The sequence below is a fragment of the Scyliorhinus torazame genome, chromosome 5, assembly GCF_047496885.1.
Source record: "Scyliorhinus torazame isolate Kashiwa2021f chromosome 5, sScyTor2.1, whole genome shotgun sequence".
In the NCBI taxonomy this organism is placed as follows: Eukaryota; Metazoa; Chordata; class Chondrichthyes; order Carcharhiniformes; family Scyliorhinidae; genus Scyliorhinus; species Scyliorhinus torazame.
The window spans coordinates 144,269,358-144,293,687 of NC_092711.1; the positions used below are offsets into that span (position 1 = coordinate 144,269,358).

At 46.3% G+C, this 24,330-nt stretch overlaps 1 protein-coding gene across 1 annotated transcript in view; it reads left to right on the forward strand.

The window, feature by feature from the left end:
* The window catches only part of LOC140417949 (uncharacterized), a 226,069-nt gene that overhangs the window by 4,249 nt on the left and 197,490 nt on the right, over nucleotides 1-24,330 (forward strand). The window lies entirely within an intron of this gene.

Consider the following 24,330-nt stretch of genomic DNA (forward strand, 5'->3'; position numbering starts at 1 on the left):
ACTGCATTTCGTTCATCTGACAGTTGGTAAATGGGATTGGTCGGAACTTTGCCTTTTGCTGGACTAACCGGTCTGACTAATTTGCCTCCAATGGGCTGATGCTTTTTGGGCCTTGTTGCGATTTTGGCTTCAAATTGCACATGGATCACAGAGTGAACGGGGTTTGGAAGTTCGAAGATAATTATTTCTCATTTCTGTTTGGAAACTCCCAAAGCATGCCATCTTGCCATGAGGATGGCCATGGTGTTTACATGGTTCTTTTGTCTAATTTATCTGGGTGTTTCTCACAGAAGGAAACTATCGGTATGAGAGGCATGTTGTCTGAGGTGCACTGAGAAACTACATTAAATGGTACATTCAGAGATAGGCAGTAGCTAATATTTAAGGAATTATTACATATTGACCAAGGGGTCAGTTAGCACAGCGAGCTGGACGGCCGGTTCGTGATGTGGCACAATGCCAACAGCGTGGCTTAAATCCCCCGAGCGGCTTCGGTTATCTATGAAGGTCCAGCCTTGTCAACATTGCCCCTCAACTCAGGTGTGGTGACCCTCAGTTTAAGTCACCACCAGTCAGCTCTCTCTCTCTCAAAGGGGAGAGCAGCCGATGATCTTTTGGGAATTTTAGCGACTTTAAGTTCAAATATTTACATCAAATATATTCCTTTCAGAAACAAAAATCAAACAGGAAAAGTGATGCAAACGTGGCAGCAAGAAAGTTAAAGATTCCATTTGATCAAAGGAAGGGACCCATAAAGTGGACAAAATAGTAGTAAGCCTGACGTTTCAGTGGCAGCACGGAGGCGCAGTGGCTAGCACTGCTGCCTCACGGCGCCGAGGTCCCAGGTTCGATCCCGGCTCTGGGTCACTGTCCGTGTGGAGTTTGCACATTCTCCCCGTGTTTGCGTGGGTTTCGTCCCCACAACCCAAAGATGTGCAGGGCAGGTGGATTGGCCAAGCTACATTGCCCCTTAATTGGAAAAATGAATTGGGTACTCTAACTTTAAAAATAAAAAGCCTGAGGTTTCGGAACTTGTTTAGAATTCAGCAAAGGAGGATCAAGAAACTGATAAAGAGAAAATAGAATATGAGAGCAAACTGGGGAGAAACATAAAAAACGCCTGAAAAAGCTCCTGTAGGAATGTGAAAAGGAAAAGATCAGCAAAGACCAATGTGGGTCCAGTCCAGGCAGAGCCAGGAGTGTTTATAATGGGAAATAAGGAAATGGCAGAGAAACTAAACAATGTGTCTGTCTTCATGGACGAAGATACAAAAATTGTCCAAAAAACACTAGAGAACCAAGGGACCAGTGAGCACGAGGGACTGAAAGAGATTAGTATTAGTCAAAAAATAGTATTGGAGAAATTAATGTGATTGAAAGTTAATAAATCCCCAAAAGCTGATACTCTACATCCCAGAGTGTTGAAAGAGGCAGCTGTAGAGATAGTGGATACATTGGTGATCATCATTCACAATTCTATAGATTCTGGAATCGTTCCTGCAGATTGGAAGGTGGTAAATGGTAAATGGTGGTAACTATTTAAGGAGAGAGAGAAAACGGGGAACCACAGACCCATTAGCCTGACATCAGCAGGAGGGATAATGCTACAATCTATCATAAAGGATGTGATAAGGTACGAATTAGGAGCAGCAGTAGGCCACCCGGCACCTCGAATGGCCTACTGCTGCCCCATTTCATCTGATCGTAGTATTTTTGTGAATCTTTGTTGCACCTTCTCCAAGGCCTCGATTTCCTTTTCCTAAATGGCGATCACAAATGTTTACAGTACTGCCTGTGTAATCTAACCCTGGTTCTAAACAAGTTTAACGTATTGAACAATTCGATCCCTCGAAAATGGAATCTTATTTTGGGGCCCCACACTTTAGGAAAGATGTGAAGTTCTCGGAGAGGGTACAGAGGAGATTTATGAGAATGGCACCTGGGATGAGGGGCGTCAGTTAATTGGAATGACTGGAGCAGGTGAAATTTCTCTCTATAGATCTATCCCTTTTCATTTATATCCCTCAGGTGCCCCCCCCCCAACTTCCTTTGGGAAACATTCCAATATCTCTGCTTCAAATCCACCCGTCGGAAGTATTTCCACTGGTATTTACCACTTTTCTTTCAGTGCAAATGCGGCTCAGAAAGCACAGAAGGAGCCCAATCCACCCCTTGTGCCCATGTTGACTCTGAACATTATACATAACAAGGTCAAGGAAGCCATTTTAAACTCTAATATATGACAGGAACTTTTAGTTCAAAAGTTAACACTGTATCAACCTAAATGCTTGAATAAGCTGCATAGCAACAGAAATTGTTCAAACTAAGAATTTCTTTTATCATTTTGATCAGCTACACAACATTATGTTTTGTCCAATCTGGCATCAAGTATAAGGCTGATACTTCAATCTGATCACGATGAGGAAGAAAGAAAGCTATTATCTTCCAAACTTGTCTTTTTAAATCAGTGGATCTTGTAGTAACCAAATGTATTAATTAAAGATCACTGTACTAATTAGCTACCTGTCAGTCACAGATGATTGAAAAAGTACTGAGCCTTAATTGAGCTGCAATTAATGAATCCGTAATTCTATTAAAAGACTGAGTTTTATTTGCTGTAAACATATACAACCTTAATTGCTGTGTATGTAAAGAACGTGCAATGAAGGGGTGGCATGATGGTGCAGTGGTTAGCACTACTGTCACATGGTGCCGAGGACTTGGGTTCAATCCCTGCTCCAGGTCACTGTTTGCATGGGTCTGACCCCCACAACCCAAAAGATGTGCAGGGTAGGTGGATTGGCCACGCTAAATTGTCCCTTCATTGGAAAAAATGAATTGGATACTCTAAAAATTTATTTAAAAAAAGAATCTTCAATGAAGATAAATGTACTGGCAAGAGAGACCTTCAAGCTCTGATTAGTCTCAACATTTCAAACGGTATGAATAAGGAATTGTATAGAAACAGATAAAGGGATAGTATGAAACAGTTCTATTGTATTCCTGTCTGAGATAATGAGAGAAGGTGTTAGTAATTGGGGATCCAATTAAATTAATCCAGTGACCAAATTGAACAATGGTCATGTTACAACAGGCCCAACTCTGACGTGAGGTAATGGTCACTTTGGGGATAAAAGTACAGTTTTTGATGGTCTTCCTTGCTGGTCAAGTACTGAAGACTCCCGAGGCCGAGTTCCAAGGAAATTACTGTCAAAGAAGGAGCCAGAGAGGCTTACGCTTCTAAAGACTGATCTCCCACATGAAGTTGTAAATAGTCAATTTCTTAAAGTTGTTCAGTAAACGTTTTTCATTTAATAAACTTCTTTTAAAATTTTCTATCCAGAGAATTCTACCTTTGTCTTAATTGTTTAAAGTTTTGTCTGACCCAAAGTGAATTTATTAAATGGTAAGTTGGGGGTGACTGAAATTAGTTAAGATGCATAAAATAAGATCAGATGACAGAAGACTTCAATTTTAAAATTTTCATTTCTATAGCACCTTCTACAACCACAGGACATCCCAAAGTGCTTTGCAACCAATGGAGTGCTTTTTGAAAAACTCTTTATTTTTATTTTTTCACGGCACACAGAAACAAAAGGTTAAAATGGTTCGAATTGTCCACATCAATCATTGGCATTGTTGACAGAAATATAAAAGACACAATATAACAAAGTCACTTTTAGTTTTGAGAATCAAGTTACACGCACAGACAGGTGTCGATACAGCAGATAAACAAGAGTTTGATGATGATACTGGTCCGTATAAAAGTTGCTTCCTTACATCGAGCATCAGGGAAAAATGACCACGGAAATAGATGGGAAAACACTTTTTTTTTTTTAAAAGGCAAATAAAATGTATATAATGAGTGGGGCTGGGTTGGGGGCGGGAGTGCTCTCTGTGGTTTAATTCACATGAATAATCCCGTTACTGGCAATCACCTTTGAAATAATGTTTGGCTCTGGGAGCGGAATGCATGCGGGATTCTGTCCATCTCAAATCGCTCTCTGACTTCAGATCACCAAGTTTCACAGGTTGGGGGAATGGGTTTCAGCTATTTGAGGACAACACCCTTCATGACAGCCAAACTTGTAAAAGATTGTGTTGTTTTCTTCTTTCCATCCCTTCTGGAATTGTCCCTCACAGAGCAGCTGGAGGAGGGTCTGTGGGATGTCCATGTGCAACACCTCAGCCAATGTTTTGAATATCTTATCCCAATCTCTCTCAAATTTGGCCACGATCAGCATGTGTGGAAGTAGTGATTTCCTGCAGTCTTTCCAGTAACTACTTATAGAGGAGGAACCAATTCTTACAGTAATATGTGGTCTTCAGAAGTAGCTCGGAATGAGCTTCCATTTATATTCCCTCCGGATATTTGGTCGGTGACGAGATTGGTCTCAGGACAAGTTTGATCCCAGTCTTCCACTGGTATCTCCTGTTGCAGTTCAACCGCTGCAAGCGCTGGAAGCCATCCTGTTAAACATGCCCAAAATGGGACTCTGTTTCTTTTCCATGAAATTGCCCCCTTCATGTTTGCAAAGAAAATGTTGTATCAGTACGTATGCTAAAAATGTTAATATTTGGAAGGCCAAATTCCCATCTGATCTGCTCAAAAGATTTTGGAGTATCTGCTGAAATATCTGGTGAAGGTGAGGCAATATTCAGACCATTTCTTAAAAAGTCCTTATCGTGCGTGGAGAGTATTAAATATTTTATAGACCCAATGGTGGTCAGAGCCGAAATTGAACCAGTTAAATGGAATGATTTCTGAATTTCTTTCCAAATATTGTTAGTCAATCTGGCATTCACTCATTCTGCAATCCCTTAAGCTGTTACCCAGAAATGGCAGTGCTGTTAATGGAAGTTGGGACGCAGGTTTCTCCAGGTTCAGCCACCGTGTGTCTACGCTGTCTGTTAACCAAGCTGTCACAGATTATAGTTGAGCTGCCCAAAAACAGGAGATCAGACAATGTAGCAAATTGAATGTAGATTCAGGAATCTGAACAGGTAACATCTGGAACAATCCGGGGAGGACATTCATCCGAATACCTTCAATTCGTCCTAACAGAGAGAGTGGTCGGCTCAGCCACTCATCCAGACCACTCTTCATATGGCTAATGATACAAGTGTAATTTGCTCCATATATTCTATCGATTGTTGTTGGGACAAGAATACTGAGATATTTAGTGTCCAACTGCCATTTAAAGGCACTTTGTGTCTCAATATGGTTGGGATTTGTCCACCATTGCTTCAATTTTTTTTAACATTAACTTTATAACCTGAGTCACAGCCTACCTTTTAAATACTCTCTTTCATAGAAAATATGGATGTTGCAGGATCTGATAAGTAAAGCAGGATGTCATCAGCATAGAATGACAACTGGTGCTTTTCTTCTCCAGCTAGAACCTCTGTATGTCCGTCTTGTCTCTCACCATTTGTGCTCAGTGTTCTATACATAAGTGAACAGAAGAGGGGGACAGAGACCAACCCAGTCTTGTCCCCCTCTCTAGCCCAAAGACTTCAGTAATATGACTGTTCACACGAACAGAGGCCCCTGGATTTGAATAGAGGACCTGGACCCATGTCACAAAGTTGAGTCCAAACTCCAGGCTGGTGTAAAGTCTGAAATCGGTACACCCATGATATTTGATCAAATGTCTTTTCAGCGTCTAAAGATAAGGTCATGGCCTCAACTCCATTCCCTTGGGCATGGGTCATGATGTTAAGGAGCCTGTGGAGATTGGCTCCAGAGTAATACCCATTTTGGTCTGGGTGTATAACCTCAGTTATTATCCTGTTTACTCTATGGGCCAGTATTGTTGTTAGAACCTTCAGGATACAATTAAGTTATGATATGGGGCGATGTGACCCACACTCTGTTGGGTCTCTCCCCTCCTTATGAATGACCGTTATAATTGCATCTCTCCATGAAGGAGTCAATGATCCAGTTTCTAATGAGTGACGATAGGCCTGCTGAAGTAAAGGTGGATGTATGTCTTTAACCGTTTTATAAAATTTGTTTATGTCGCCATCCAGGCCAGGGCTTGCTTTTTAAAATATAAATTTAGAGGACATAATTATTTTTTTCCCAATTAAGGGGCAATTTAGTCTAATGCACGAGAGGAAAAGAATCCCTGGTTTGCCCAGGATCTGCCCAGCTTACTGTGGTCTATGTCTGACAAATGTGTTTCTTGTAAAAATGCAGTTTTGCAGCTCAGATGTTTCAACTGACAGAGCATCTTTTTTCTCTCAATGGGTTTATGTCATCCTTTCACATTTAAAAAATTTTTTTAGAGTATGCAATTAATTTAACATTTTCATCTGGAGCTGAGAAATTTCACCACAAATGATCTCGGGGTGAATTAGCATCTGACGGCTTTTGTTACAGTGATCTGTGAGCCCACTCTAGTTGCAGTGGGAAATCGATCGGGAGTTTAAGCAGGTTCTTGAGAAAGCTTTCGACCCAGCGGGTAATGTCCCACCTACTGAGTTTTCTGGCACCTCATAAATTCACAGGTTGCTCCATCTCATGAAATGTTCGAGGTTCTGACATCTGTCCTCTAACCGTCTGTCTCTCTGGTGTAAATAAGAAAGGAGCCTGTATCTGTGAATGTTACGATTGTTAACTGTACTAATTCTGTTCTCCGGCTGCACTACCCTCTTTCCCAAACCGCTGACAGCTTGTTCCAGTTCTGAGACTGAATTTTTCATTGTCCCAAGGGCGTCACTAATGTCTTTTCTGAATTTTCTCAGCTCAGTCAGGATAGTCTCAGCTCAGACTTCTCCAGACCCGAATGAGGTGTTGGGACGGGCCCGTTGCTGCCATGTGGAGAGGGGCTGAGGCTTCTTACTTCATTATTTCTGTCTTCCTTAAGCAGTTTCCATTCATCTCTCTTCCATCTTGTACTTTGTCTCATTCTGTGTCTATATCTACACTCGATAAGTATTTATGGGTGATTTAATTAGTGGATGGAGGTGGATTCTTGTCGGGGGTGAATGGAACAACATTCAGCAGGCAGCCATTGGGTTCTCCAGCTTCCTCTGGTCTGTAATCACTTGTGAACCCGCTGGTGTGTCAGCAGATGGGATGACTGAGTGAATCCCTTCCCACACTCAGAGCAGTGAACGGCTTCTCACCGTGTGAACTCGCTGGTGTCTCTGCAGGCTGCATAACTGACTGAATCCCTTCCCACACTCCGAGCAGATGAATGGCCTCTCCGCAGTGTGTACTCGCTGGTGCTTCCGCAGGTGAGATGAATTAATGAATGCTTTTCCACACTCAGTGCAGGTGAACAGTCTCTCCCCAGTGTGAACCCGTCGGTGTATCAGTAAATTGGATGAATGACTGAATCCCTTCCCACACTCAGAACAGGTGAACGGCCTCTCCCCAGTGTGAACTCTTCGGTGTGTCAGCAAGCCGGATGAATTAATGGATCCCTTACCACACTCAGGACAGGTGAACAGTCTCTCCCCAGTGTGAACCCGTTGGTGTATCAGTAAATTTGATGAATGATTGAATCCCTTCCCACACTCAGGACAGGTGAACGGCCTTCTCCTAGTGTGAAGTTGCAAGTGCTTCAGGAAGCTGGATGAATTAATGAAACTCTTCTCACACTCGGAGCAGGTGAACGGTCTCTCCCCAGTGTGAATGCTTTGATGAATTTCCAGCACAGAACGGGGATCTGAATCCCTTTCCACAGTCACACGGTTTCTCCATGGTATGGGTCTGACTGTGTCTCTCCAGGTTGGACAACCAAGCCTCATGCACACACACAACACATGTACTCTCCCTGCTGTGATTGGGTTGCTGTTTTTTCTGGCGGTGTAACTGGTAAAACCTCGTTCTACGGACAGTGCACTGGGACACAGTCACTTTGGGTGTGTGCGGCTTGGTGCTTTTCCAGTTATACTGATGTTTAAAATATTTTGAAACGCTTAGAATGCACAAACATTTCTCTTTCTCGATTCAAAGGCCGATGATATCCAGGTCCTGATGCAACGATGACTTTGGCAGATCTTGACTCAACATCCAATCTAATTTCCTGTAAAATAGAATAGAACATTACAGCGCAGTACAGGCCCTTCGGCCCTCGATGTTGCGCCAACATGTGAAACCAATCTAAAGTCCATCTACGTTATTCTATTATCATCCATATGTTTGTCCAATGACCATTTAAATGCCTTTAATGTTGGCGAGTCCACTACTGTTGCAGGCAGGGCATTCCATGCCCTTACTACTCTCTGAGTAAAGAACCTACCTATGACATCTGTCCTACATCTACCTCCCCTCAATTTAAATCTATGTCCCCTCATGCTAGCCATCACCATCTGAGGAAAAAGGCTCTCACTGTCCACCCCATCTAATCCTCTGATCATCTTGTATGCCTCTATTAAGTCACCTCTTAATCTTCTCTCTAACGAAAACAGCCTCAAGTCCCTCAGCCTTTCCTCATAAGATCTTCCCTCCATACCAGGCAGCATCCTGGTAAATCTCCTCTGCACCCTTTCCAATGCTTCCACAACCTTCCTATAATGCGGCGACCAGAACTGCACGCAATACTCCAAATGCGGCCACACCAGCGTTTTGTACAGATGCAACATGACCTCACGGCTCTGAAACTCAATCCCTCTACCAATAACAGCTAACACACCGTACACCTTCTTAACAACCCTATCAACCTGGGTGGCAAATTTCAGGGATCTATATACATGGACACCGCGATCTCTCTGCTCATCCACACCACCAAGAATCTTATCATTAGCCCAGTACTCTGTATTCCTGTTATTCCTTCCAAAATGAATCACCTCATACTTTTCTGCATTAAACTCCATTTGCCACTTCTCAGCCCAGCTCTGCAGCTTATCTATGTCCCTCTGTAAACTGCAACATACTTCCGCATTGTTCACAACTCCACCGACTTTAGTGTCATCCGCAATTTCACTCACCCATCCTTCTACGCCCTCCTCCAGGTCATTTATAAAAATAACAAACAGCAGTGGCCCCAAAACAGATCCTTGTAGTACACCACTAGTAACTGAACTCCAGGCTGAACATTTCACATTAACCACCACCCTCTCTCTTCTTACAGCTAGCCAATTCATGGCCTCTGCACTGACCAAAGCTATGCAAAAAAAATTTTAACTAACAATTCTAAGGGCGCTATGTCAGACAGGGACATGCATTACAAAGCAATAAACTGGGAACCTCTAACTTATTCTTAATACACTACACTCACTTAAACATTCCATTATCCTACCTTCCTCAATCATACAACAAAATCATAGCATTTCATGCACAGTGTTTCCTGGCTTGGCAGTCAAGCTCAGGATCATACAATTTGCTCATGAAAAGTTCTTTACATTTCTTTATTTACAATAAACGCAAGTGAATGCACTTTATTATAGATCGCGGGGGTCGGGGGTCTGGTCGTAACCAAAAATAGGGGATCTGATCCTTTCTACCGGGGTTCGAGCGCGGTAGGCTCTCCTTCTCCATTTCCATAGACGCGTAGTCTGCACTATGCAACAGAGTATCGCTAATGCTAGTAAAGTTTCTATCACATAGGACAGAGAGTACCAGGTTATAAACCTGGCACACCAAGATGCTGTAGTGTCGCTGGTGACTGGGCTCTGGGTACTGCGGGAAAGTGAAACATTAACGGCTGGGGGGCTTGAAGTCATGGAGTTCGTGTTCACGCGCAACCAAATGGTCAAAATCATGAGGATGATCCACGTGAAGGAAGTCCTCATGGCTCTTTTTCCTTTTCTTTCTTTGTCTTCTCCGGTCCTGGAGCTTCTGGAGTTCTGTGGAAACAAGCATAGTGTCTGTAACCATCTTTGTTTAATATCTTGTATGCTAGTGTGTCTGTCCTTTGGTGCCAATTATTCCCTTTATAATTGGTCACTATGTGTGACACCCTCATTCAAAAACAAATTTTAGGAGAAGACACACTTCCCAATGATGAACCAGTGCGAGCCGTCTCGCAAACTGTGCAATTTACCATCCAAATGTTTCAGGATGTAAATAGCAGATGGTCGGCAACCTAAGGGTTACCTAAACAAAACAAAACCTTTTGAACGAAAATGCCAAAATGAGGTGCGTGTGGGCCGCGACGGGTAAGAGTTGGATGGAGTCTCCGGGTAGGATGGCTACCAATGCCGTGTCTCTCCTACCCGAGCGTAGTTGACCAGAGGGGGGTTCCCAAGCAGGGCGGGTCCCAGGCTGTTTCTCCACTGCCTGAGCAACCGACAAGAACGGGCAAAAAATGTAGTCATCGTGGTTGGGCTGCCGTAGTCGTTCTTTCCTTCGAACCAGAAGGGCAGTTATGAACGGGCATCTGGTTCCTTAACAAGTGTCTGCAGACAAGCTAGTTCCTCTGAACTAGTGTCTGGCCACAGTGAGTCTCTGTAGGCAAGTCCTCCGAGGTTTCGGCCGAATAGGCGTGGGGCAGTGAGAAAGAAAATTCTCCTGTCGGACATACAACATTTAACAAACTTACAAACAACATAAAACATTCTGCAGGTTCCATCAGAAAGGACACCACTTCTCCCAAGCAGTTCCTTTAAAACATCATCTGGACACCTCAGTTCTCGGTTGCGAACAGGGTCGCAAAGGGGTTGGCGGTTTGGGAGTCAGACCTCAGGTCGTCCTCTTCTCCCGTGTGCCAAACTCTGGAGTGGATCAGGGCTGAAAGGGCTGCATGGTGTGAGGTGGGGTCGCTCTCGTCGTTGCGGACGAGTCGGAACGAGTTATCACGGTGCCAATAGTTGGTGTCTAGTTGTGTGGGGACGAAATCGGGGTTGTCGGTGTAGTTCGGTGGTCTGTGGTGAGGTTTATTTAGGAAAGTGATCATGAAGGGATCACTCGGATCGTAGTCGGAGTCGCTGGGTGTGGATCCGGTTGTATGGGGATAGTAGGGAGGCGTGCTGTGGCTATTGTCCGAGTCACAGTCGCTGTCTCTGCTGCTGCAGTCTGTGGGTGTTCCGGGGTGGAGTGTATATTTCGGGGGTGGAGTCGAGGTCGAGTCCGTGGCTGGGCTGGATGTGGTGGGGGATGGTAGGGTTATGTTGGCTGTGGGCGGGGCGTGGTGTGCTGCGTCGAGCATGACGTGGTGTGCGTGGTTCGACTGTGTTCCATATGCCTTCAGCTGGTTTATATGGAACCACGCAGTCTTACCGTTGGGGTATTTTATTTGATAAACGGAAGGGCTTACTTTATCCGCAATGGAATACGGACCCGAGTATTTTGGTGACAGGAATGTGCTGGGGTTATATACAGAGAACATAACTTGCTATCCTATACTGTACTCAGTCGCATGCACTGTCTTCTCGAAACAAGCCTTGCTCTGTTTCTTTCTGGTGCCCAATTTTACTGCGGCTGCTAGCTGAGCCGTTTTAACATTTGCAACTAATTGCTCCACTGCTTTCTCGTGTGTGAGGGCCGTCACTTCGGGGCTGGTCAGGTCCAAACCTAACAAATATTCTGTGCCTTGCATGGGGAGTCCGGTCATGAGGGTGTGTGGTGTGTAACCTGTGGAGGTAGAAATAGTGCAAAAACATCAGCGCAAAAGGGAGGACTGAGTCCCAAGTGGTGTTGTTCTGCTGGACCATTTTTCTGAGGGTGGATTTTAGGGTCCGATTCATGCGCTCCACGATACCACTCGACTGTGGGTGGTGTGCTATGTGGAATTTTTGGGTGATGCCAAATATCGTGAGGACGTTCTGCATGACACGTCCCGTAAAATGGGAACCTTGGTCTGATTCAATGCTGCGGGGAAGTCCCCATCTTGTAATCATGTGGTGGGTCAAAATCTTGGCTGTGGTTTTTGCAGTGTTTGTGCGGGCTGGGAATGCTTCCACCCATTTTGTAAATGTGTCAATTACCACAAGTACATATTTATAGCCATTCCTGCAAGGGGGCAATGGTCCTATAAAATCAATCTGGAGGTTAGTCCAGGGGCCATTAACGGGTCGGGTGTGGCTGAGTTGAGCCTTTTTGGCATATCTGTCCGGATTATTCTGGGCACAGATAAGACAATTCTCTATATAATGGTTTACATCATCCTTTAAATTCAGCCATCAACAAAGCTGCTTGAGATGGGCTGTAGTGGGATCGATTCCCTGATGTGATGTCCATGACCGTCATGGAACAAACAAATCAGTTGATTCCTGTCCTGTTCAGGAACCACATAAAGGGTGTCTTTTAACACCACACCGTCATGTGTGGTCAGTGCATTTTTGAACCTCTCGTAGGGTGCTAGATACTTCCCTTTTACAATCTCCCTGAGATTGCTGTCCTGCTTCTGGGCCTCTACTAGATCCTCGATCTTTGTCTGTGAGACCTGAACTGCACTCACTGGCGTGCTTTCGGGGGGGTTTCCAAAAATATCCATGCCTGGAACCTGCCTGAGCCAGTGCGTCGGCGTTTACATTTCCAGGGGGGAGGAACAATGGTGACTGCGGACTTTGATTATCCCAAAAGTCCTGTTCTGGGCTCTTTCTGAAATATGACGGAGCAATATGATGGAGGGGAGGGGTTTTCCGTCTGCGGCAACAAATCCTCTTGCTTTCCACAGGGGCAGGAATTCCGTGAAGCTGTTGCAGACATAGAGGCTATCTGAGTATATGTCTGCTGGGCTGGGGAAGGAATCTGGGTGTTCCACTATGTACGCGATGGCCGCGAGCTCTGCTGCCTGCGTGCCTAAGTGGCCTGGGAGTTTTAACGATATTTCCTCAAGGGCGCGACCCTGCGCGTCCTCGACATAGATACCGCAACCTGTTATGCGCTTCCCATCCAAGACTGTGGAAGATCCGTCCACATAGATCTTTATGGGCTCACACATGTCCGTGTGCTGGGGGCTCTGGGTTGAATTACCTATCTTTCTGGGGGGTGTTTTAGCGATAAAGGGGCCTGTGTTGTGGTGTGGAGAGATAATCTCACATTCATGGGGGTTTCTGGGGTACTGTAAGTTGTCGGCTAAGTAGGTGTGCGTCTTTGTCCTTTTAACTGTGATCTCCCGTCCCTGCAAGGGAAGGGTCCATCTCGCTGCTCTAATCTGGCTTACCGTGCCGTCCTTGAGTCGTCTGTCCAGTAAAAGGTGGGTGGGGGTGTGTTCGGTGAGAATTGTGATGGGGTTCAGTCCGGTAATATAGGAAAAATACTGAACTGCCCAAAATACTGTGAGCAGGTGCCTCTCACAGGCTGAAAATCCCTGCTCCACAGCATCTAAAATTCTGGATGCGTCAGCTACGGGCCTTAACTGGTCGTGCCGTTCCTGGAGGAGCACGGCTGAAAGGGTGCAGTCTGTGGTCGCTACCTCTATTGCGTAAGGGGAAAACGGGTCTGGAACTTGTACTGCGGGGGCTGCTATGCGTGCCTGTTTTAAAGAATCCACAGCATCCGTATGCTGCGGAAGCCATTCCCAGGGGGCTCCTTTCTTTAGGAGGTCTGAGAGGGGCGCTGCCTTGCTGGCGAAACCGTCAATGTGGTTTCGGCAGTAGCCAACCAGTCCTAAAAATGACCGGAGGGCTGAAACGTTCTGGGGAAGGGGCAATTTAGCAATTGAGTCAATCCTTTTATGCTCAATCTCACGTTTACCGTGTGTGGTAATTGTTCCCAAATAATTGTTGGAAGATTTTTTCTTCCAAAACCTGGGCCTTTTTGGGGTTGACTTTACAACCGATTGAGTGTAAGAGTTCCAGGAGTTCGGACAGAAGCTCAATGTGCTCTTCCTTGGTGTCTGTCTACAATAGTAGGTCATCTACATACTGTACCAGACATTCGGGGCGAGAGAATTTGGCTAAACCATTTGCCAGCTGTCGGTGGAAAATGGAGGGGGAGTTGTGGAATCCTTGTGGCAGGAATGTCCACGTGTACTGCTGTGCTTTAAAGGTGAAGATAAATTTGTACTGGCACGCCTTTGCCAATGGAATGGACCAGAATCCATTACTGACATCCAAAACCGTAAACTATCGGGAATTGAGTCCCTGCTTGAGCATGCTCACGGAGCCAGTCATCCGTCCACAGTCGTGCTTGTGGGTCGCGAATACTGCCCTGTTCTTTTGCAGAACTGCCCTAACCTGCTTGTCCGTACTAAGCGTGGTCGGGTTGAACCAAAATTCGCCTACGGCGCTAATTTTGTTCATGTACTCTCCTATGTTGAGCATTGTGGGGGCTCTTGCGGATTTCACCATCTTCCAGACACACTGGTTGACTGGATCGAAAGAAAGATTATGGGAATTCATGAAATCATTTCCCAGGATGTGTTCTGCTGTGTGGGGCAGGTCAACTAAAACCACGGGGTGCTTGGTGGTAATGTTACCGATTTGAATGGGTACAGGGGCTGTGATGTGTCCCTGCTGTGAGTGGCCTGTAAAGCCGCTGAGTGTGATAGTGACTGTAGTGGGCCACGTGTCTTTTTGGAACACGGTGGAGGAATTTATTGTGGTGCGGGACCCTACTGTGTCCCATAGAAATTCGATGGGCTGTCCCTGAATTTTTGCTGCAACTACCGGTCATCCGGACCTATCCCAAAGGGTGTCGCAGACCCAACTGGGGGAGCCCGTACACCGGCAGTCCGTTCCGGTCAAGTCCGTCTGATCCGAACGGGCGCTAACGCTATGAATGGGCTCTGTCTTTTTCTTAATCAGAGTGCCCATCTGCTGGGCTCTCTGTGGCTTTTTAGGGGCATTGCACTCTTTTGCGAAGTGTCCCAACTGTTCACAGTTGTAACACTCCTGTGACTTGGGTGAGTGGCTGTTCTTTCCCTCATTCACCCATGCGGGGTTCTGGTGTGTTTTTACTGCCTGCACATCTGCGCCAGCCTGCTTTTCCTCGCTATTCTTAACTGCGGGTTTACTTTGAACAGATTGCTCCCAAGCGCGGGACAATCTTTTCACTACCCACTTCTTGTTATGGGCCTCCTCTGAGGGATCATAACTCGTACAAGCTTTCTGTCCTGTTTCTGTGGCATGGGAGATAAGGGTGCGGGTCCATTTGGCCATGTTATCTGGGGACAAATGGGCACGGTCTAAGTCTCCAAAGACTGCTGCAAAGTGAATCCATAGGCGTCCAGCGAACGCTGTGGGGTGCTTGGATTTCTTTTGCCTACATTTGTTGAGGCCATCTAAGGGGTCACCCCGGTTATACACGATCATATCCAGGATTGCGGTATGCATTTCTGCAAGGGTGCCTCCTCCTACATCCTGTGGTTCGGGAAAGGCTGCTGCTACTGACGGGTCTAAACTTAAAACGGTGAGCTTTACATGCTCTCGCTCATCCAGGCCACACATGGTCGCCTGATGCTTAACTGTGGCAAAGAAATGGTGGGGGTCTGAGGTGGGGAGGAACGGTGTGATCTTATCACACGCGTCCCGTAATTGGGTCACTGTTAAGGGGGTGGAATATAGAAATTCCACATTGTCCGATGTGGCTGTGTGGTGTGTGGTGACTGGGTTCATCGGAGCGTGAAGTATCTGCTGTGTGGGGGGTTGGGGCGCTTTTCTCTTTTGTGGCTTTCCCTGCGCACATGTTCCCTGAGCATATCTCTGTGCTGTTTCATTCAACTCTTCCCAATCAGGGCCGTCTTCCTGATCTAATTTTTCCCCAAAGGTTTCCTGAACACCTTTTTGAACAGAACGCAGCGATTGCAGCTCTGCAATCTGCTTCCGGCACTTTGCATGGTCTAATGTGCTTTGTCTTTGTTCTGTGGTGGCAGCATGGAGTGCTCTTAATGCTGCCTTGAGGTCACTACACTGTTTCTGTAATGTCTCTACCTGTTTTTCCGTTTCTTCTCGTACCAGGACTGCACGTTGCGTGTCCTGATAGGCCTTTTCATATTGAGACTGGAAGCTGCTTAAGTGCGCCAGACAAGACTGGTGAGCCCTTTTGGCGTCATCCACCTCGACATCTTTTGCTGCCAATTTCCTTCTCAAGTCTAAATTCTCCTTTTCTACCTCGCTTACATCGACCTTACTCATTCGATGTATGCCCTCAACTTCTTTGCGGAGCGTCTTGACGACCTCCTCTGTTCCTCACAATTGTGCCAAGCAGGACACGATTGCCATCCCTAAGCTCTTTTTGTGGATCTCGCTCAGGTTCTCCCACCAAGTATGTCCTATACACCCGGGGCCTGATTCCTCGTTGTCACAGAATTCATTCCAAAGGGGCCATCCTTTCCCTTTGAGATATTTCCTGATCTCTTCCTCCCAAATGGGACATTGTCCCACTCTACTGCTGCTGGTCGCTGCGACCGCAAATTCCTTGGGGTTCATTAGGCGCTGCATTGCCGGCATTGCCATCTTTCCTATCCGAATGCTTCTTCTAAATTTGGAACAGGGGAGCTAAGGCGGTGCTGTAAATATGGGTACGGCTTTCGCTACTTTCCGATGTACAAACTTCCGACAGTTTTGACGCAACAAAAATCTATCAGTTTTACCTTATAGCCCTGTTAGTTACGCATGCAGACACACACTTCCGAATTATGAGTATTGATCAGAACTACTTGAACACTTGTGGTTTTCTGTTTCCAATTGGATCTCTAATTCAAAATCTTGGGTTCTCCCGGAGTGGTTTTCCACTTCTAGATCGGGTCCCGTCAGGATGTCGCCAAATAATGTTGCTAACTTTTGCCTTAGTTTAATTGCTCTGTTCTATCACCTTTGCTCTTGAGTCGCCAGGTATCTTTCTGATACCGCCACGTGGTTCAAGTACGAGTAATGATCAATAATCCAATACACCGCTTAGTAAGATTTAAATCAAAGCACATTTATTATACACAGTAATCACTACTCATGCATAAATTTTACGTCTAAGCTACTTCCTACAACTAACAGGCCAATACTTAACTTGGAACTGGCCCACCAGGTCAGGGAAACGAATGGCCTTTCGTTCGGGTTCTGAGCCTGCGGGATATGAAGCTGGTACAGATTGAAAGCTAGGAGCGCCTATCTCGTTGCGAGCTTTGAAGTAAGACTTACTGGATGTATCAGCGGTGGCTGGACCGGTCACTGTCAAGGGTTAGTTCGCTTTGCTGAGTGACCTGGTCCAGAAGAAGAAGAAGAAGCAGAAGGGCCGATTTGAACTTGGGCTTGATTCTTATAGTCCCCAGGAGCTTCCCGCCTTTCGGGGCGGACCCTGTACCTGATTCCAAGTGATTGGACTTTGTCCCAATCACTTGGTTCGCTTTTCTCCAATGCTGGAGCGATTCATTGATCGATGGGTTGTCTTGAGGTGCTCGTTCACCTCCTTTTGTGTAGGCTTCTGCTGGCGCCGACGAGTCTGGGTTGGCTTTGTGTGTCTAAATGTTGCATATTGTTCCCGGGGATTGCTCATTAATATGCAGGTGGCTGGTGTTTTGTTGTGCTGATGGTTACTGGTATCGATCTTGTCTGGCCTTCCCAGAGGTGAATACACAGTTAACCTGCAGCTGCTCGTTTTTGTCCTGTTGGCTGATTTTCCCATCAGCCTTTGCCGTTCGCCATTTTAATCGGGAGTTAGCCATTCTAAATCGGGAGTTAGCCATTTTAACTGGCTGCACCTTCCCACAGGCCCCGCATTTCCTTGGTTTGTCTATGGTGTGGATGGCCTTGTGTCTCTCCAGGTTGGACGATTTCACACCTGTAGATCTCAAATTTCCCATAAAAAGAGTTTCTAAACACCATCATTGTCAAAACCGAATAAAAATGAAGGAGAGACAATTCTCATTTGTATGGAACAGGTTTTCTGCACTTCTTTCTGCGAAACAGTAAATCCTCATCACATCCATTCTCTCTCCGCCCTATGCTGGAATCCAAACCCCAGGGTGACAAACAAGCCCACATTTTATGGGCCATATGTGAATCCACTGAGATTTGCTGCTTGGGTGTCTGACTCGTCAACTGGACCTATGTAGAACTCTGTTCCAACCGTTCTGGCAGCCAACCACCCCCTCCCTGGCCTCACATTTCTGTCAGCAGCCCACCCAACACCGCCCACCTCTTCACGCAGACCCGTGCAGGCTTACCTTTAATTTTCACCATGAGAGTTTGTCAGTCTGCCAAACCTTTCAAACCATCTTCAAAATTCCTTTCCTTACAGTTTACCCGCTCCCTCCACTCTGGCTGGGTTCAGTTCTCAAGTCCCTCTGTGTAAAGTGAGAATAAATCGGTAATTTTCTCTCCTGGTCACTGGAATCCTGATGCTCCGCCCACTCTGTTGTTTCAACAAGACGGCCGCAGCTGAAGTAAACAAGCCCCGGGAGCTGCAAAATCAGGATCTGTGGGTTCTTCTTGGTGGTTTGGGGCCTCCAGCAGGTATTTGTGAATCCTCCCCGCCCACCTCCCATGGCTTCCTTCCTTTCCAGAGATCAGAGTCCTCATTGATTTGAGTGCAAAGTGTGAGCTCTTATTTATTGTCTCCCCCCTCCCCAATCCTCTGATGTGAACCATCCTCCAGTCGCTGAAGCAGGATGGTGACCTTTAACCTGGGCCTGTTCCTAGGAGGGAGAAGCCCCGCAGCTGCAAACCAGGGAGCTGACAATGATTGTGAAGGGTTTGCGGATCTTCCCTCCCACCACCTGACACTAACTTTGCTTCCACGGGACAAAGGACTCTCCTCCAGACGAACAATAGCATTGCGTCTGCGCGCTACTGTCTCACCTCATCAACCGCACTGCGCATGCTCCAGATCACAATGCCCAGGGGAATGATTGAAGGTGGCTCCGGACCACTAGTAATAGGAGGCGGGACTGGAGGATTGTATGGGAGCAGCTGGTCCTCCAACCAATCGGAGCGAATGAGGGGCAGTGAATGAAGCATGCGTAATGCGGGAAATGGCGAGGGGTAGATGCTTTTTTTCTCGGATCTGTAATTTGTAAGCGTAAAATCGTAGATCGGAGCATATGATGGAGCTGGCGTGTGGACGGTACAATTTCTATACAGATTGTGTGATCTACAAACTCCCTCAAAAACTCATCAATCCCATTTGTACTGAGCGGGGCCAAAGATCCCTTAGGTCGTCCCGGTTAATGATCACCATCTTTATTGGGGGCAATGTGCAGCACTGAGCATGTGCGGCCACCATCACGTTGGGGGCAATATTTTCAGAGCTGGGTGGAGCTTGTCCCCCATTGTTTCGAATAGAGACAACCTGTCCATCAAACTGGGTCACCCTTTGAGGAAGCAGGGAAGGAAAGAAAAGGATGTAAATCCTGCTCTCTGGATCCTACTACCTCAAGGGACGTCCTGCCTTATGTGCCCAAAAATCTGTGGCAAAAGTACCCTAAAACATATGGAATTATGCTCACCACTCCCAAAATGTTCCCCTACTAAAACCTCAACCACCTGTCCAGGCTCATTCCCCAATACCAGATCCAGTACTGCCCCTTCCCTCGTTGGACTATCTACATATTGCACCAAGAAGGGACTGCTGACAATGTCAAGGGGTAAAGTTAAGTTCAGAAGGGCACACGAGTGGTCATCCTAAGTTAGAATTATATTCACAACCAAAGATGTGCTGGTTGGGTGGATTGGCCACGCTAAATTGCCCCTTAATTGGAAAAGAATCCCTGTTTCTGGGAGGGCAGTTTACGAGCTTTGAGGGGCTGACTGACATGTTTGGGTTGGCGTGGGGAGAATGTTTTAGGTATATGCGGGTGCTGGACTTTGCAAGGAAGGTCTTCCCGACCTTCCGAATAGTGCCTGTCTCCTCGCTGTTGGAGGCGGTGCTGTCAACAGACAGGGGGAGGGGAGGGGAGGGGGGGGTCGTCTCGGTGATTTACAGGAGGGTTTTGGAGGAGGATGGGGTGCCCATGGAGGGGTTAAGGCGAAGTGGGAGGAAAAGCTGGGTGTGGCACTGGAGGAGGGTGTGTGCTGCGGAGGCTAAACGCCTCAACTTTGTGTGCGAGGCTGGGGCTGATACCGCTGAAGGTGGTGGACAAGGTGCACCTTACAAAGTCTTGTGGTCTTGGCACCTTCAGGTGATGCCACCTAAGACAGAGTAAATAAAATTAGGAATATTCAGGAAGTATCAATTCGAGGAGCATAGATCTCTCAGGGGTAACAAAGGAATAGATCAGAGTTTTAGCAACAGATGCTCTGAGCCTTGGCTGGAGTCAGGCAATGTTACTGAGGTGGAATCCAGTCTTCAAGATGATGAAAATATGTGGTTGGGAGCAAGTCACAGGGTCAAATATCACACCAACCATTTGGACAATCTCTTTCAACCTCAATCTCAAAACAATGACCAGGGTGAGGGATGGAGTCAGTGGCTAATAAATGGAGTTTGTTACAGGGGCTGAACGCAATGTCTTCCCAATGTTGAAGTGGAGAAGGTTTCTGCTCACCCATTACTTACTGTCAGAACTCTGTGTGCCTTGGAAGGGAACCTGGATGTGATGGTGTTCACAGACCCGATATCCTGGTCCTTCAAGGAGGCGACGGTTGAGGGTTTGGGAGATTCTGTCAATGTTCTGGTTAGATTTTGGAAAGAGAAATTCCCTCTCCTTCTCCACCTCTGCTCTCAATCTTTTCTCACTCTCCTCCCCCCACAGAGGCTTGAAACTTTTCTGGCCCAGAGCTGTGGAAGATTCCCTTCCCTGAACGACATCAGTGAATCAGTTGTTCTTTTGTGAAAATCTGGCAGTTTTCAAGGTTACCTTTTCCTAGTGCCGGCCTCACAAATGACCAGATTTCAGCTCAATTTCACAACCCACCTTTGTGTTCTTCTGGATTTTCTCTCACTCCTTTTTTTCTGTCTAAACTGATTTCACAGGATATTGGAAGGGGAAGGTTTGCATTTGGGAAACATCACATCAGGATCTGGCGGAGTCGCTTAAGTTATTGTTACTGAATATCAACAGGTTTTGAACATAATATAAGGATATCAGAACTGGAAGCAGGAGTAGGCCATCTGGACCTTTGAGCCTGCTCCGCCATTCAATGAGATCATGGCTGATGTATTGTCGACTTAGCTCCACTTTCCCGCCAGAACACCATAACCCTTTATCCCTTTATTCTTCCAAAAACTATCTATCTTTATCTTGAAAACATTTAATGAAGGAACCTCAACTGCTTCACTGGGCAGGGAATTCCATCGATTCACATGGAAGGAAAAAACACCGTTCACAATGGAGAGAAACCATACATGTGTTGTGTGTGTGGACGAGGTTTCAGCCAATCTTCTGGCCTGTCAAGACACAAGCGCATTCACACTGGCGCAAAACCGTGGAAATGTGGGGATTGTGAGGCGGCATTTGGTTTCCCGTCTGAGCTGGAAACTCATCGATGCACTCACACTGGGGAGAGACCATTCATCTGCTCCGTGAGTGGGAAGGGATTTACTTGGTCATCAAATTTGCTGACACAATCGCAGGTTCACAATGGAGAGAAGTTGTTCACCTGCTGTGTGTGTGGAAAAGGATTCATTGATTCATCCAAGCGACTGAAACAGCAGCGAGTTCACACCGGGGAGAGACCATCTGCCTGCACTGAGTGTTGGAAGGGATTCACTCATATATCCACCCTGCTGAGACACCAGCGAGTTCACACTGACAAAATACCTTTTAAATGTCTGCACTGTGTGAAGTGCTTTAAAAGCTCTGGAAAACGGATGTACCATCAACATGTTCACACTGATGGGAGACATTTTAAATGCCCAGACTATGTGAAATGTTATGAAGGCTCCTGGGAGCTGATGTCCCATCAACATATTCACACTGATGAGAGACCGTTCAGGTGCTCTCGCTGTGGGACTGGGTTCAGGCGATCATCTCAACTCACTGTCCACCAGCGAATTCACACTGGGGAGAGGCCATTCATCTCATTGTGGGAAGGGATTCATGCAGGCATCCGCCTTGCTGAAATACTAGTGGGATCATATTGGGGTGGTACAGTAGCACAGTGGTTAGCACTGGGTGCCAGGTTCGATTCCCGGCTTGGGTCACTGTCTGTGCGGAGTCTGCACGTTCTCCCCGTGTCTGCGTGGGTTTCCTCCGAGTGCTCCGGTTTCCTCCCACAAGTCCCGAAAGAGGTGAACATAGAACAATATGCAAGAGCAGCACGATGGCGCAGTGGTAGCACTGCAGTCTCACGGCACGAGGTCCCAGGTTCAATCCCAGCTCTGGGTCACTGTCCGTGTGGAGTTTCCACATTCTCCCCGTGTTTGCGTGGGTGTCACCCCCACAACCCAAAAGATGTGCCGGGTAGGTGGATTGAACATGCTAAATTGCCCCTCAATTGGAAAAGATGAATTGGGTACTCTAAATTTCAAAAAAACCCAGAACAATACAGCACAGGAACAGACCCTTCGGCCCTCCAAGCCTACGCCGTCCATGGTACCTGCCTAAACTAAAACCGTCTGCACTTCTGAAGTCCATATCCTTCCATTCCCACCCTATTCATATATTTATCTAGATGTCCCTTAAATGCCGCTACCGTACCTGCTCCCACCACCTCCCCAGGCAGCACGTTCCATATATTTCCCACCCTGTGTAAAAAACCTGTTTTGCACATCTGTTCTGAACTTTTCCCCGTGCACTTTAAACCTATGTCCCCTAGTACTTGACTCTCCTACCCTAGGAAAGAGCATCTGACTATCCACTCTGTCCATACCACTCATCATCTTGTAAACGTCTATCAGCTCGCCTCTCAACCTCCATCGTTCCAGTGAGAACTGACCGAGTTTATCTAACGTGCTGTTGGGTACATTGGACATTCTGAATTCTCCCTCCATGTACCCGAACAGACGGCAGAATGTGGTGACTCGGGGCTTTTCACTTCATTGCAATGTTAATGTGAGCTTACTTATGACAATAGAGATGATTATTATTAAAGACAGACCTTTCAAATGTCTAAATTGTGGGAAATTCTATAAAACGTCTGGGGAACTGATGTCCCATCAGCTTGTTCATACTGATGAGAGACCGTTCAGGTGCTCTCACTGTGGGACTAGATTCAGCAACTCACTTCCACCGGCGAATTCACACTGGGGTGATCCAAATTTTCCTCATAGTTAAAATTCACCATCCCTGGTAACATCATCATAAATCTTCTCTGCAACGGGCAGCATGAGGTCCCAGGTTCGATCCCGACTCTGGGTTACTGCCCGTGTGGAGTTTGTACATTCTCCCTGTGTTTGCGTGGGTTTCGCCCCCACAACACCAAAATTGTGCTGGCTAGGTCGATTGGCCACAATAAATTGCCCCTTAATTGGAAAAAATTAATTGGGCACTCTAAATTTAAATAAATCTCCTCTGCAGTCTCTCTTGGATGATCACATCCTTCCTGTAATATGGCTGTGGTCTAACTGGTGTTTGATGCAGTTCCAGCACAATCTCTCTGTTCTCATAATCTCAGCCCTCGGCTACCAAAGGAAACTATCCCACCTACCTTCCTAAGCACTGAAGAGAGAGAGTGAGAGGCAGCTGAGAGAGAGGAACACCAGAGACTGAGAGAGGCAGGAGAGAGAGGAGAGAGAGACAGTCTAGTCAGTAACAAAAATAAGTAATGGAATTCAGTTCAGACACAGATCTGCATGAACTGACACCACTTTATTGACAGATTGACAAGGTAGTTACTGTACTTGAATCAATGTTATTCACTTTTGGAATTGAATGAATAAAGGGTCAGAGTAACTATATTACAATCACCCAGGATCAACTAGGTCTGTTTAATACAGAACAGGATTAAACCCAGTGTCCAATATTAGAGGTCTCTGTGGCTGTTGGACACCTAGTTTCGCTGTACAACTGACAAGTCCACAGCTTCACTGAACTCATCTACCCGAGGTCTGTTTCATAAACCCTCATCACAACATCTTACCTGGTTAGCTATTGGATATATCATCATGGTCGGACAGCAAACACAAAGTTCAACCAGAAACTATGGTTCTTCTTTCTACTGATTCCAGCTCCAAGTGGTCACAGCATCTCCAGCCCTCAGCTCTGTTACTGGGCTGTCATTGTCATGAGCAACAGAGAGATAGCAAGTTGCCTGAGGCTTAAATGGGAACAAAGAACAAAGAACAAAGAAATGTACAGCACAGGAACAGGCCCTTCGGCCCTCCAAGCCCGTGCCGACCATACTGCCCGACTAAACTACAATCTTCTACACTTCCTGGGTCCGTATCCTTCTATTCCCATCCTATTCATATATTTGGCAAGATGCCCCTTAAATGTCCCTATCATCCCTGCTTCCACTACCTCCTCCGGTAGTGAGTTCCAGGCACCCACTACCCTCTGCGTAAAAAACTTGCCTCGTATATCTACTCTAAACTTTGCCCCTCTCACCTTAAACCTATGCCCCCTAGTAATTGACCCCTCTACCCTGGGGAAAAGCCTCTGACTATCCACTCTGTCT